Genomic DNA, 13,642 nt, shown 5'->3' on the forward strand with positions numbered 1-13,642 from the left:
TCACCGACGTGTTTCGAACCAACAAGTGTGGTTCATCATCAGGACCAGATGAAGAGGCAGACCATGGAAAAGGCTTAAATAGAGAGCAATGTATAGACCAAAATTTCAAGTAATGACTATATTTGAACAATAATATTTAAATTATGATATTAATTTATCACTATATTAAAAACAAATATTATTAAGTAAGGACTATATTAAATGACTAGTTTTTGAAAAATAATATTTAAATTAATTTATTAAAAAAAAAAACTAACTAACTAACTAACAAGAATAAAAAAATCAAAGTCAAACTCCAGACAAGGAGGAAAGTAAAAAATTATAAAAAGGAGTCAGGACCCTAATTGAGACGATCATTTAATAAATAAAAATAATTAACGGAAATAAATAAACTAAGTTAAAAATAATTAATGGAAAATAAATAAAATAAAACAAAAATATACACAAGTCAAAAGAAATACATAAATAAATAAATAAATAAAAATAAATAGATAAAAATAAATAAATACATACATACATACATACATACATACATACATATATATATATTCAAAGAAAAATAATCAATAAATAAAACAGGGTCAACAATAAAATATGGGGCTGAGGACCATTAAAAATACTAAAAGGAGTTAAGAACGAATAAGATGATAAAATACTTAAGAAAACATGAAGGATCAAGAAAATAAACTCTAATGAAGAATAAATCAACAACAAAATACTATAAAAAGGACACCAATACCTACATAGGTAAACAAACAAACAAAGTAAATCCCCAAAAGAAACCTAAAAAACTAGGAGGACAGGACATGGACCGAACTTCTACTAATATTCCAACCATTGTCTCCATTCAAATTATTGGGTGTTTTTTCAATTTCAAGGGCCTACCTCAATTTACAATGATGGAAATGACTAACCCTAGCAATGACTTGGGCTTCCTCAATGCATATGTGATGCTTAGATTTATCTGCATGCTCTTTCAAAGCAGAGGAGCGGGTCCTTCCATGCTTGATGTCGACGGCATGCTCACGAATCCTTTGATTAATCAAGCGACTAGTCTCACCAATGTAGGTAGTCCAACAAGAGAATGGGATAACATAAACTCCGTTCATATTCTTGGGGTCCACTGGGTCTTTTAGAGATCTAAGGGAGCTCTGTATGGTATTTAAAGGCATAAAGGTTGAAGCCACCTTATGCTTCCTTAGGATCCTTGCAAGTTTGTCAGTGGTCCCTTGGATAAAAGGAAGATGAACACCAGAAAATTGATCCTTGGTATCTTTCTTAGAACTAGGACCTTTTTCAGCTCTAAGGAAAGCCTCAGTACATTGGTGTCTACTATACCCATTATTAAAGAAAACACTTAGGAGATGTGATTTCTCTTCATTGAGATGTTTGTCATAAGAAACCCTCAAAGCTCTAGTCGCTAAGGTGTTGAGAACACCAAGTTTTTGAGCTGGGAAATGAAGAAAATTAGCATGAAGATATTTTTTTGTATGAGTTTTCTTCGAAATACCTGATGAGAAAAGAGCCATCATCATTCCTTGAGATGAGGACATTAATGAAGGGTAGACTACCATTATTTTCAAATTCCGTGGTGAACTTTATGGAACTATATTGGTTGTTAAGATGGAGGAAAAATAGTTCCAGCTCTTCCTTACCATGGGACCAAATGACACAAGTGTCATCCACAAACCTCTTCCAGATATTAGGTAGAAGATGAGAAGAAGCTAAGGCCTTTGATTCCAAATCCACCATGAATATATTAGCTACCATAGGCACTTGCATTAACATATTGATACAAATGAATCTATGAGGAAGCTTGAAATATTTCTAGCAGCTATGATTGGCATGAATTCAAAGAAGAAAAATGGACATAAAATGGGTTTTAATAGAGGGATAACATGTTGTAATACTTGAAGGGGGAATCACCACCATTTCCTTGATATTTTGAAAGATCTATATTACAAAGCCATACAGTCTAAAAATAACATGTAGTGTTTTCTTTAGAATTTCTGAACCTCTGTGAAGTGTTGCTTCCCCCTATTTATCTGGAAAGGGGGGCGTTTGAACATTTACCGTAGAAAAATATCTTCTGTCGAGTTTCAACTGTTAGATCGACTAACTGTCTCGGCTAGGTATATCTCTGTGGCCCAAAAACATTACAGAACATTAATTGCCTCATGGAATGGTCACACATTACAGGAATACAAAACAAGTCAATCAATCAAATAACAATGCTAATAAAAAATATCTTCATGCCCATCCCTGTGATCGATACTGCCTCAGGTTGTAATTTGCTCACGGTATGGCCTCCTGTGCTTCTCAATCGTGTCCCATCGCTTCTGCCTTCACTGCTTGATCCATTCATCCTTTAAAGCTGGGAATGGGTGCTATCAGTTTCGTGTTGCGGTACATAAGCAGAGGATCCCAGGGTGGTACTTTGGCTTTCTTTTGTATGGGGGCACCATGCTAGATCATCAAGTCTTCCCAAGCTACCAAGTCCTTTTTTTCTTCTGTCAACGTTGACCCTTGTTCCATGTCACAGAGAGACTTTCTGAATTAGCCCATGTCAGGTTTAAATGCTCCCTCTTCCTTATTAAATTCCACAGCTTCCGACCCATCACGCCTTTAAAGTTCTGCATAATACTCTCGACGCCCTAATATTCCTAGTGATGCACTTATGTGGTAATATGGAGGACTTTCCAGTGCTATCCCTTATCACTAAAACATTACGAAACAAAATAGTTGTAATCCCATTTAAGCCCTCTTATGATTTAGCCCTTTTTATTTCCTGTGACTGGGGGCCATGAACAATTGCTTAGTCCTTAGGCACTAGGGACTTTAGACTCTTGTCCAGGGGTCTTTTTCCTTTGTTACTTGGAATCCCGCATACCAATGACTTATAAAATTTTACCTTTAACATTTCCCATTGACATTGTGATCACCAATCTGCGAGATCGGGCCCACCCAGTATATCACAATCATACTATGGGAGAGAGTGTTGAATGTGCATGCGACCTTTGAAAGGAATGGACCCGACAACCTTTTAAATCCATTGTATAAAAAATCACGTATGGGGAGTTCCCACATATCGCAATCGCAAGTCGGGAAGAACTTTAGTGGAGGAGAAAAATTTTCTTTGTACGATTATCAATTGCAGGATTGATGACATCATCAGTGCCACGAGGAATTTCTTGAGTGGTGACATGTGTCACCCGGAAATGCCCCCATGGGACCCCTAAAAACTTCAAATCTGCATTCCATGTGTCCTCCATACTGCCACACCATCTCCATACTGCCACGTCATGATGACGTCAACTACCTCATGGATTCTTAGGACCAATAGGATTCTGCCACGTGGTCCCCTAGAGGAGAGAGAAAAGGGCCCATCTGCCCTTGGTTTTTCTGTGAATTCATTTGTTAAATAAAATTGGCCCCTCCCAGTGCTTTAACAATAAAGCTCAAATTCTCAACGGTTTTGTGCTATCGGCGTATCCCCCCTCCCCCACAATTCCTTAAGAATGTTCCTTTGAGCCTGCTGATTGTCGATTTATCGATATTTTGGGGTTTGATGTGTGGGATCGCAGGACTGCAGGCTGCGGGACTACGATATCGTGAGAATGCGGGGCTTGTGGGACTGTGATATCACGAGACTACGAGATCTAGGACTACGAGATGTGGGGCTGCGGGATTGTGGGATGCGGGACTAAGGGATGCGGGGCTACAGGATTGCAGGATTTGCCCATCGCTGATCGCCTATATGCTTTTATTTTCTCTGCCTCAGACCCATCGATAGCCGATTTGTGATATCGACAAACGGGTGATTGTGAGTTTTGATATGTCATCCCTCGATGGCACTCCATAAAAACACTGATTTGTGATTGTGATGAGCTCCCAGACCTCCGATATGCCTTTTTCCTTTCCTTTGAATGAAAAAGAACCTTTGAAATTTAACATGCCATATCTTCTAACCTAGAAGTCCATTTTCAAACTTCCATATACCGTTGGAAAGCTCGTTTCAAGAACTATGCAATGGAGAAGGTGTGATTTGGCTTTGAGGGCTTATATGGTCTAGAATATGGCTTCAAAATTCACTTTTCTTTGGAAACCTTGATCAGATGAAGACTCATAATACAATGAGTGACAACATTGGCTCCAACTGGGGACAATGCCTTGCTGGCAAGGTGTTGAGAACCTGCAGATCAATATCCTTCCTTCCATTGGGCATGGAGTCATTTCTAAATAAACAATAATTATGTGAAAGTGGACTTTTCAACATAAATTAGAAATTTCATATAACATTTAAAATACATACACCATTATTTATAATGAGTGCAGGATAGGTACCTCTAGTTTTGGAAATAAAGTTTGAGGAACTCACCATTTACCAATAGTTCTAGAGATTCACCATCCAGATTTTCAAGCATGTATGTGTTATTTCCTCTTTCTTCTGCAATCTTGAAAGGGTCGAACCATAGAGGATCAAATTTTCCGTGTTTGCCTTTATCTTCCCATCAGACATCCCAATGGAGAACTAAATCACTTTTTTGAAGAGGTCAATCCTTGGCCTGCTTGTTAAACAGGGATTTCATCTTTTGTTGATAATTTGACAATTTTCCCCCACCTGTTCTCTGTTCTCATGAAGCTTGACCAATTGATATCCTTCGTGTCAAAGCACTTGGCTCCTCCTCAGCTTCTTGTAGTAACTTTAGCACCAGAATTGATAATTAGATCAGGAAGATTACAACCTTACCATACACTAGATCAAAGGTGATTTACCCATGTATTGTTTAGGTGTTACTTGGTTGGCCCATAGGGAAAAATTCAGTAGGGAGTCCTAGTTCCTCTGATTCTTGGTGATGGTATTCTTCAACACCATCAGCACGGTTTTATTTGAGGACTCAACTAAGCCATCACCTTGAGGATAGTAGGTATTGGAGTGCTCGATGATGATGTTGAATTTATGGTAGAAATTGGTGAACTTGGCAGATTTGAAGAATTGAGCATTATCAGTAATAGTTTTGAAGGGACAACCGAAGCGAGATAGTATGTTCTCCTCCATAAATTTGATTACCACTGAGTCTGTAGCATTTTTGGCTGGGATGACCTCTACCCACTTGGTGAAATAATCTGTGTCCGTCAATATCCACTTGTGTTGACCACTGGATGGTGGGTTTATTTCTCCTATGAAATCTAGTCCCCACTTTCTGAAAGGTTCTTCCACATGTACTTGAATCAGGGGGAGAGAAAGAAAGATTTTTCCTCTCAGCAAACACTCGACACTTTTGATATGACCTTACCTAGGAATTAACATTCCCAAATGGTGTAGGCTAGTAGAATCCTTCCTTGAGGGTTTTATGTGTTGTGGTCTTCCAGCTATAGTGTCCTCCACAAACTCCTCCATGAAAATCCTCAATCATCTTATGGGTTTTGCCCTCCACCAAACATAGCAACAATATTCCCAGTAGGTCCTTCTAGTAGAGTAGACCATTGGATATGATATATTTTTGCGCTTGTAATCTTAGACTTTGGTATTTGGATTTATCTAGCCCTAACATGAACCTTAGGAATAAGAGATAATGAACGATGTTCTTATACCAGGGTGATCCCTCATATTTTGCATATATTTTCTGCTCAGATGTTTTAATCCCGCTCTGATGATTCTTTGGCTTGTCTTCCTCTATCTTCAGGTTTATCCCTAAAGCTTGGAAATTAGATTAAGATAAAACCTTGGCCAGTCCCTAGCCTTTTATGAGCTTGGTAGGCTTTATGTCTAGCTCATATTCTTTTATCTTAGCTATCCACCTAGCTCCTTTTCCTTCACTGTCTCCTTGCACCAGGATGTCCTTGACTATTTTTGTTGGGAAAAACACTGTGATTTCCAATTGTAGCACATACATACAAAATGCCTTCAAAGCCTTGACTAGTGCATAGGCATGTTTCTCCAAGGTGTTATATTTCAGTTAACATCCCTTAAGACTTGGCTAAAGAAGGTGATGGGTTGTTCATAACCATATTTATTTTTCTGTAGCAGCACTGTGGCAATAGTATGCAGAGAGGCGAAAGAAAAGATGTAGAAAGGCACTAAATAGTCAGCACTGACCAGTACTGGGGCTTCAGCCAAAGCTTCTTTAATTTTAATGAAAGAATATTTTGGGGAAGGGCTCCATTTGACTTCATTTTCCTTCTTAAGCATGCCTGTAATACCCTTGACAATTTCCATGTAGTTAGGCATGAACCTCCTGAAGAAATTTTTTCTCCCCAAAAAGGCCTAGACCTCTTTCTTATTCCTGGGTAGAGGAATATGGCTGATGGCTTCGATTTATTTAGGATCAATATTTACACCTTCTTGTGCTACTATGTGTCCTAGTAGCTACCCCTCACTAAGGGTGAACAAATATTTCTTAGGATTCAAAGAAAGACCATACCTCATGCATTTCTTTAAGGTGAGCTTTAAGTGGAGGATGTGCTCTTCATCAGTTTTAGAAAAGGTCGTGATATAATCTAAATAAACCACCACGAATTTTTCTTTCTCCCCTACAAAAGCTATGTCCATGGCTCTCTGAAATGTGGCCCCTACATTAATAAGACCAAAGGGCATGCGAGCGTACATGAATGTTCCCCATGGGTTGGTGAAAGAAGTTTTCTTTTGATCATCAGGGTGGACTTCCAATTGGCTGTAACTAGAGAACCCATCCATCATGGACTTTCTGGCTGAGCCAACCACCTTTTGCAATATATAATCCATCTTGGGCAGCGGGTTGTTGTCCTTCAGAGACACCCCATTTAGATTCCAAAAATCTACACAACCTTATTTCTCCGCTCTTTTTTATGGACAGGGACCAGGTTGGCCACCCACTCGAAGTACCTTAAGGGCACTATGATCTTTTCCTACAACAACTTTTTGACCTATTTTTCAATGGAGGGGAGCAAGAGTGGATTTATCTACCTGAGTTTCTATTTGCATGGCTTTATTCCACTCTTCAAAGGAATCTTATGCTGAATGATGTTAGTATCAAATGCTTTCAAATCCTCATAAGACCAAGCAAATGCATCTTTGTAAAATTTGAATAGATTTAAATACCTTTGTTTATATTATACTAGGATTCCTTTTGATAGCCTGATCATCTGGGGTTCCTCCTCTGAGTTGATGTTGCAGTCTTCTACTTGATCGTCTATTTCCAGGGCCATTGGTTTGGATACTACATCATCCTTATTAAAAATCCTATCTAGTGGGACTAGTCCGTGAGGGATGGTATTCCCTTTCAGTTGCAAAATTTTGCGCCTAGCAACTATGTATTTCCACGAAGTGGATTCGCGATTTGCTTCTTCTTCTTATTGATCGATGATGGAGTAGGCAGACTCCCCAACGAATTATATGAATCGTTTTACTTGCTCATTGTCCTTGAATACCTACTAGTGCTTGGCATTATCAAGTATTCAGGGTCTGTATTTGACTTCTACCTCATACCTGAGGAGTAGATTTTGAGGGGGCTTAAAACTGCTTACAGCTATAGCAAGGGAGTCAGCCATTCTGTTTCCTTCCCTAGGAAAAAATTGGATATTAAAGGCTAGGAAGAAATGATCAATTAGATCCCACACTTCATTTCGGTACGTCCTCAGTCTGGGGTGTTTGGCCTGGCATTGATTTCTGATCTGCCTTATGACCAACTTAGAGTCTCCATAGACCGTTAGGCATTCGATATTCATATTTTTTTCCGTTTGTAACCCAAGGAGCAATGCTTCATACTCCACCACGTTGTTGGTTGCCTCAAGCTCTAGATTGAAAGAGAGGGGTATCAGGTTACCCTCCGAAGATACCAAAAATATTCCAGATCCATTTCTCTCTTTTGAGTTTGCTCTATCACAGTATAATTTCCATACTTCATTTTCATTTGCACACTGGTGCTCTAACTACCTTGTTAGGTGTACTGATGTTTCCTCTAAGAAGGTCTCATATTCTTTTAGGAATAGGCAAGAGAGGTCATTTTCTTTCCCATGTACTAGGGAATTTTCCGAGGCTTTAGCTGTTATGAAACTAGCTCACAAAAAGATAGAAAAGATAGATAAATGCCTTCAAAATAAGCCTATTCGAGGGGGAAACCTCCTTTACATTACAAAAATGAACAATTCTTGGATGATACAAATAACAAGACCTCCTTTCTATATATGGGAGTTTAAGGGGTCATAATATAATCAGAGCTGACATAACAATAATAATGTAAGGGAAAAATAATAACAATTGTGGGCTTCTATGGGGCACAATAATAACAATATGGGGACTACATGGGCACGACAATATAATAAGGGGGTTGTACTAATAATAATAAGGGGTTACACTAGTATTATAGCGACCTAACATGCCCCTCTCCTTCAAAAAGTGTTGTCCTCAATGCTTGAGTAGTTATTGATGATTCTGTATAAAATTGTTGTCCTCCCATATGGAATCTTCAATGGGTAAGTTCTTCCACTTGATGAGATACTTTGAAATTGATTGATTTCGTAGCTATCACGTTCTTGTTTCTGTGACTGCTCTAGGTTCCAATATGATTTTTCCTTCCTCATCAAGTTATGGCAATATTGTTTGAATTGGGATCTTCTACAACTTTTGAATGAGTGGCCACACTTCTTCATCCTTCTTCCATTCATCCCTTGCTTTTTTTATCCAATATGGTTGGATAATAGAAATAGCACAAAAAAATGCTTCCACATCCTCATACTTTCTTGAGAGTGCATCTGCAACAACATTTTGCTTCCCTTTTTTGTAGATGATTTCAAAGTCATAACCCAACATATTTGTGACCCATTTTTTTTGTTCTTCTAAAGATAATATTTGTTCTAAAAAGTATTTAAGACTATCATGATCCACTTTTACCTTGAAGTGTCTTCCCATTAGGTAAGGTCACCATTTCTTAAGTGCATGTAGTATTTCCAACATTTCCTTCTCATAAATAGATTGCTTGAGATGTAGCCATAAAAATACGCAATCGCCTACATCGAAAATTCTTTCACTGTGATGTTGATTTGCATGTTGTTTCATTCGATTCTGCACCAAAGTGGCATTAACCTTTAAAAGTTGGAGAACTTGTTGTTGATGCTCGATGTGATCTTTCATTGCTTGAATCTTTTTCTTCTTGATATGTCCTTCTATCTTGAGAGTTTGAGGAGTGGTAATTTCTTCCAATGCATTACAAGATATGGTCAGATTCATTTCTTGATGCTCAATGTGATTTTTCACTTCTTGAACATTTTTGTTCTTGATATGTCCTTCTATCTTGATAGTTTTAGGAGTGGTAATTCCAGCCAATGCATTACAAGATATGGTTAGATTCATTTCTTCTTTCTCGATGTGATATTCCACTTCTTGAACCTTTTTCTTCTTTATATGTTCTTCTATCTTGAGAGTTTGAAGAGTGGTAATTCTTGCCAATGCTTTACAAGATATGGTTTGATTCATTTCTTCTTTCTCTGGGGTTGGTTCCTAGTGTATATCCTCTTATTTTGATGTTTCTTGATCCTTTTCTTCCTCCTCTTCATAATCTATGTAAAATAATTTAATCTCAACACACTTATGACCTTTAGTGTATTTGCTATCACAATTGTAAGAAAGCCCTTTTTCTCTTTTTTCTTCCAATTGTTGTGGTGTAAACCTTGTAGGTTGTTGAAGGCTAGGAGAAAAAACACTTCCATAATTATAGTCGTGAGTGGTGGGATTCCTTGTTTTCATAATTTCGCTTTCAACTTTTCTTGCCAACTTGAATTCCTTCTCCAATGAATCAGGTTCCCAAAGATGAACCTCATGTTGAATGTTATCCTTTAAATTCCATATGAAGACATCAATCCTTTGCTTTTCTGGAATATCATTTACCCTTATATTCAATTTTTGGAAGTCCTCATTGTGCTCTGCCATTGAACCCTTTTGTTTGAGATTTATCAATTGGCTAAAGAAGGTTTTTCTCTTTGTATCCTCATAATGTGCTATCATTTCCTTCGTAAAAATTGACCACGTGACAAGTGGTTTACGAGAACAAAGCCATTCATACCATAAAAATTGATTTGGTTCTAAATATAAAGATACAATATGTACCTTTTGTAATAGTTGCACTTCATGTAGATCAAAATATTGTTCCATTTGTAATATCCAATTTACTGGATCCTTGCCATCAAACTTCCTCATATCACCTTTCTTGATTTTAGGGGCTCAATCTTGAAACGACTATAACTATGTAATTTCGTATCTCCAAGGTCTGAAATTGTGACCTGCAGTAGCCCTTTGCGTCCTCTTTCCAATGCCACCAGTCTAATCAATAGTGGATTCTCCAAGAAAGAGTTATGTCAAATCTCCCATAATGACCTGAGTATAGACTGGTTCAGTAGAGCGAAATTTTATGAAGTGCCACGTGTCACTGTTTCAATCTTAGGACTTGAAACCGATACATAGAAAACTACAGTTCGTCCTCTTTCTGTAATTTCTTACTAAATTTCAATCTGATGCTCAACGATAAAGTTATGACGATTTTCCTAAGGTCACCTATTTGGGATGTAATTCAGGAGCCCGCAAAAATCCTAAATGTCTTGGATTGTATCTCCGAAAATATAATAAAAAAAAAATCTGAAATTCGTACTCGAGGTTCATTGCAATGTTGTCTCAAATGGGTTTTTATTGTAGCTTCTGAAACATCGCATAAAAAATGTTATAGCGATAATTCCACAATGACCTGTTTGGAGTAGCGAAACCCTAGAATCCAAAGCTCTGATACTAAATGTTATGAAACCAGCTCACAAAAAGATAGAAAATATAGATAAACACCTTCAAAATAAGCCTCTTCGAGGGGGCAACCTCCTTTACATTACACAAATGAACAATTCTTGGATGATACAAATGACAAGACCTCCTTTCTATATATAGGAGTCTAAGGGGTCATAATATAATCAGAGCCGACATAACAATAATAATGTAAGGGCACAATAATAACAATATGGGGACTACATGGGCACAAAAATATAATAAGGGGGTTTTACTAATAACAATAAGGGGTTACACTAATAGTATAGGGACCTAACATTAGCTAGGGTCACAATTTTTACAAACTTGGATTCTATGTACAATCTCCTTTGCTCGCCTCCAAAAGTGGGAATAGTGGCATAAGTTAGATCTAAATTGATAGAGCCCCCCACCTTGGAACCCCAAGATCTAGATAGGAGCATGCCAGATTGAGAGGGAATGTCTGCCACTTCTATGTCCATTACCACATTCTTCATAGGGATCTGAGCCAGGTTTACCATCAAATCCTTAATCATTCCCAAGCATTTGACCCTTTTAGAGTCAAAGGAGTATAGCTCCTTGTAGTGCCTAGTGATCTGCAAGCCCAACTATTCCATCACTGCTAATGCCATGAGGTTGTGTAAGGCTCCGAAATCCAACATGCAATTATGCAATAAGAGGTCATGGATTACCAAATTCATGTAGAAGGGTGCACTAGAAGGATCAAGTTCTTCCACATGTGGCCCAAAAACAACCATTGGCCTCTCCTCTTGAAGGTTTAAACTATCATGGTTTGGTGCTAAGGTGGATGGATGCATGAATTGAGAGACTTGAGCTTTATAAGTAGGCTTCTTTAGAAGCTCAATCAGAGGAACAAGAATCTTTACCTTTTCAATCTCCCTCTAAAGATTGAATGTAGGTTGGACCTTTTCTATACCTCTTGGCTCTGCTCCTTCTTCCTTACCATTGGCAGTTTTTTGCAGAATTGGTGCCTCCTTTTCTGCATGTCCCTTGGAACTATTGCTTCCCTTATTTGTAGAGAATTTTATCTTGGAAGGGTCATGATTTAGCTTACCTTTCCCTTTGTCTAGTATTGGAGGAATAACTTGGGGAGAAGTTCCCTCTTGTTGCTCTGGTTCTCTTGACCTCTTCTTTGAAGATATTAGATCATACTTACGTTGTGGTTGTGCTTGCATGAAATCTAAAAACTGTTTACAATAATAATCTATATCTTCCTCATCTGTTGTTGCTTCTCTATCATGACTGGCCTCCTGGTGAGCCATATTCTCATGTTCTTCTTCAAAAAAAGAAAAATACAAATTTCCCTACATCTCCTATGTATTTGATGATTGCTCATTGAGATCCTCTTCTAAATATAGAGGATGAGGGATCTGATCGAGCTATTCCTTTCTTTCCCTTGGAAGTATTTACAATGGAGGCCTTCTATATTGTGGGTTATAACCCCAGTTGTTGACTTGAGCATTCTGTTTGGAGAGATTCTTGTTCTCAAGTTCAAGCTTTCCAACCTTATGTGATAAAATCCTGATGAGTTTGTCCAGTTCATCCCACTTCGGGTCTGGTGATTCTCTATCTCGACCAGAGGAGGATGCCTCTTCTTTCCCTCTTTTATTCTCAATAGGTTCCTGCTTTCCTCTTGACTTCCTTGCTGAGGTGAAATTTTCTTCCACCTCAAGTGCATCGATTTGGAGTTGATCTAGAGTGAGAGACTTCCTTTCCCTTAGAGTAAAGCCAAAGTCAGATTCAAAATCTCCCAAAAAAGCTACTCAAGTAGTAGATGGAGGAGGCTTTATCTCAGCTGGTAGGTTATTGTACTGCTTATTGAATCTTTTTATAAATTTTGAGATCTCCTCTTTTGGCTTCTTCTTAATAGTGTTAAACTTAGTGAGAGGTAATCATGATTTCTATTTTCACCCCATTTTTGTGTGAAAGAGTTCTCAAGTTCCTCCCAGGTAGTGATGGAGGCATTGGGTAGGGCTTTAAACCACTTTCTGGCCTCTCCATCAAGGGATTGTACAAAAAGTCTCATGACCACATCCAACTATTCCACGTTTAGGTTCTCAGCAAAGGCACATAAGGTTTCGATGTGTCTCTGTGCAGTGTTATCATCCTCCCCATTGAACCTAGGCAGAAGATTTAGGTAGTCTTGGGGCATAGCACTTAGAGGCTAAGGTAAATTAAGAGGGGCATATTTATTTAGCAAAAAACCTGGAAGAGCCATATGGATTAATGGAGGGGGATTGAGATTCGCCTAAGGAACTTTTGCCAAAAACATAGTGGTAGGAGTGGCTAGACTGAAGGTAGTGTATGTAAGGGTTTTAGGAGTAATTCCTGAGTAGTGAGTAACAACAGGTTGAGAGCTAGATGAGGAGGCTTCAAATACCGATGGGATGATAGTGTAGGTAGTAGGAGTTTTCTCCTTTCATATTTTTATGAAAATTATTTTCTCTAGGTCAGATACAAATGGGGCTGTCTGTTGAGAGGTATATAAACGAGTGTGAGGCTTCTTAAAATCTAGGATGATGAATGATGATGGGGTGAGTGGATTCACCAAGGTGATGTGGATAAAATCAGAGTGTATTTTCTCACCTACACAAAGAGTGCTCAATTTTTCATATCCCAGGGGAAAATTCCTTCAATACATTCCCCGACAACAACACGAGAAGATGTTGTCACTCTTAGAGACAACCTTATATTGCTTACAATACCAATGCTTGGGCACATCTATATTTTGAGTGTCTCAAATGATTGTTAGTAAAATGGAGACCTCACATATATTCTATATGTATATATAAGAGAGAATGGGTTAGTTCATTCATCTAAAGGAGTAAGACATGAATTTCTGGTACTTCTTCACATGTA

Source organism: Pinus tabuliformis, chromosome 6 (genome assembly GCF_031772625.1).
Source record: "Pinus tabuliformis cultivar Carrire ecotype Pingquan chromosome 6, CPIR1, whole genome shotgun sequence".
In the NCBI taxonomy this organism is placed as follows: domain Eukaryota; kingdom Viridiplantae; phylum Streptophyta; class Pinopsida; order Pinales; family Pinaceae; genus Pinus; species Pinus tabuliformis.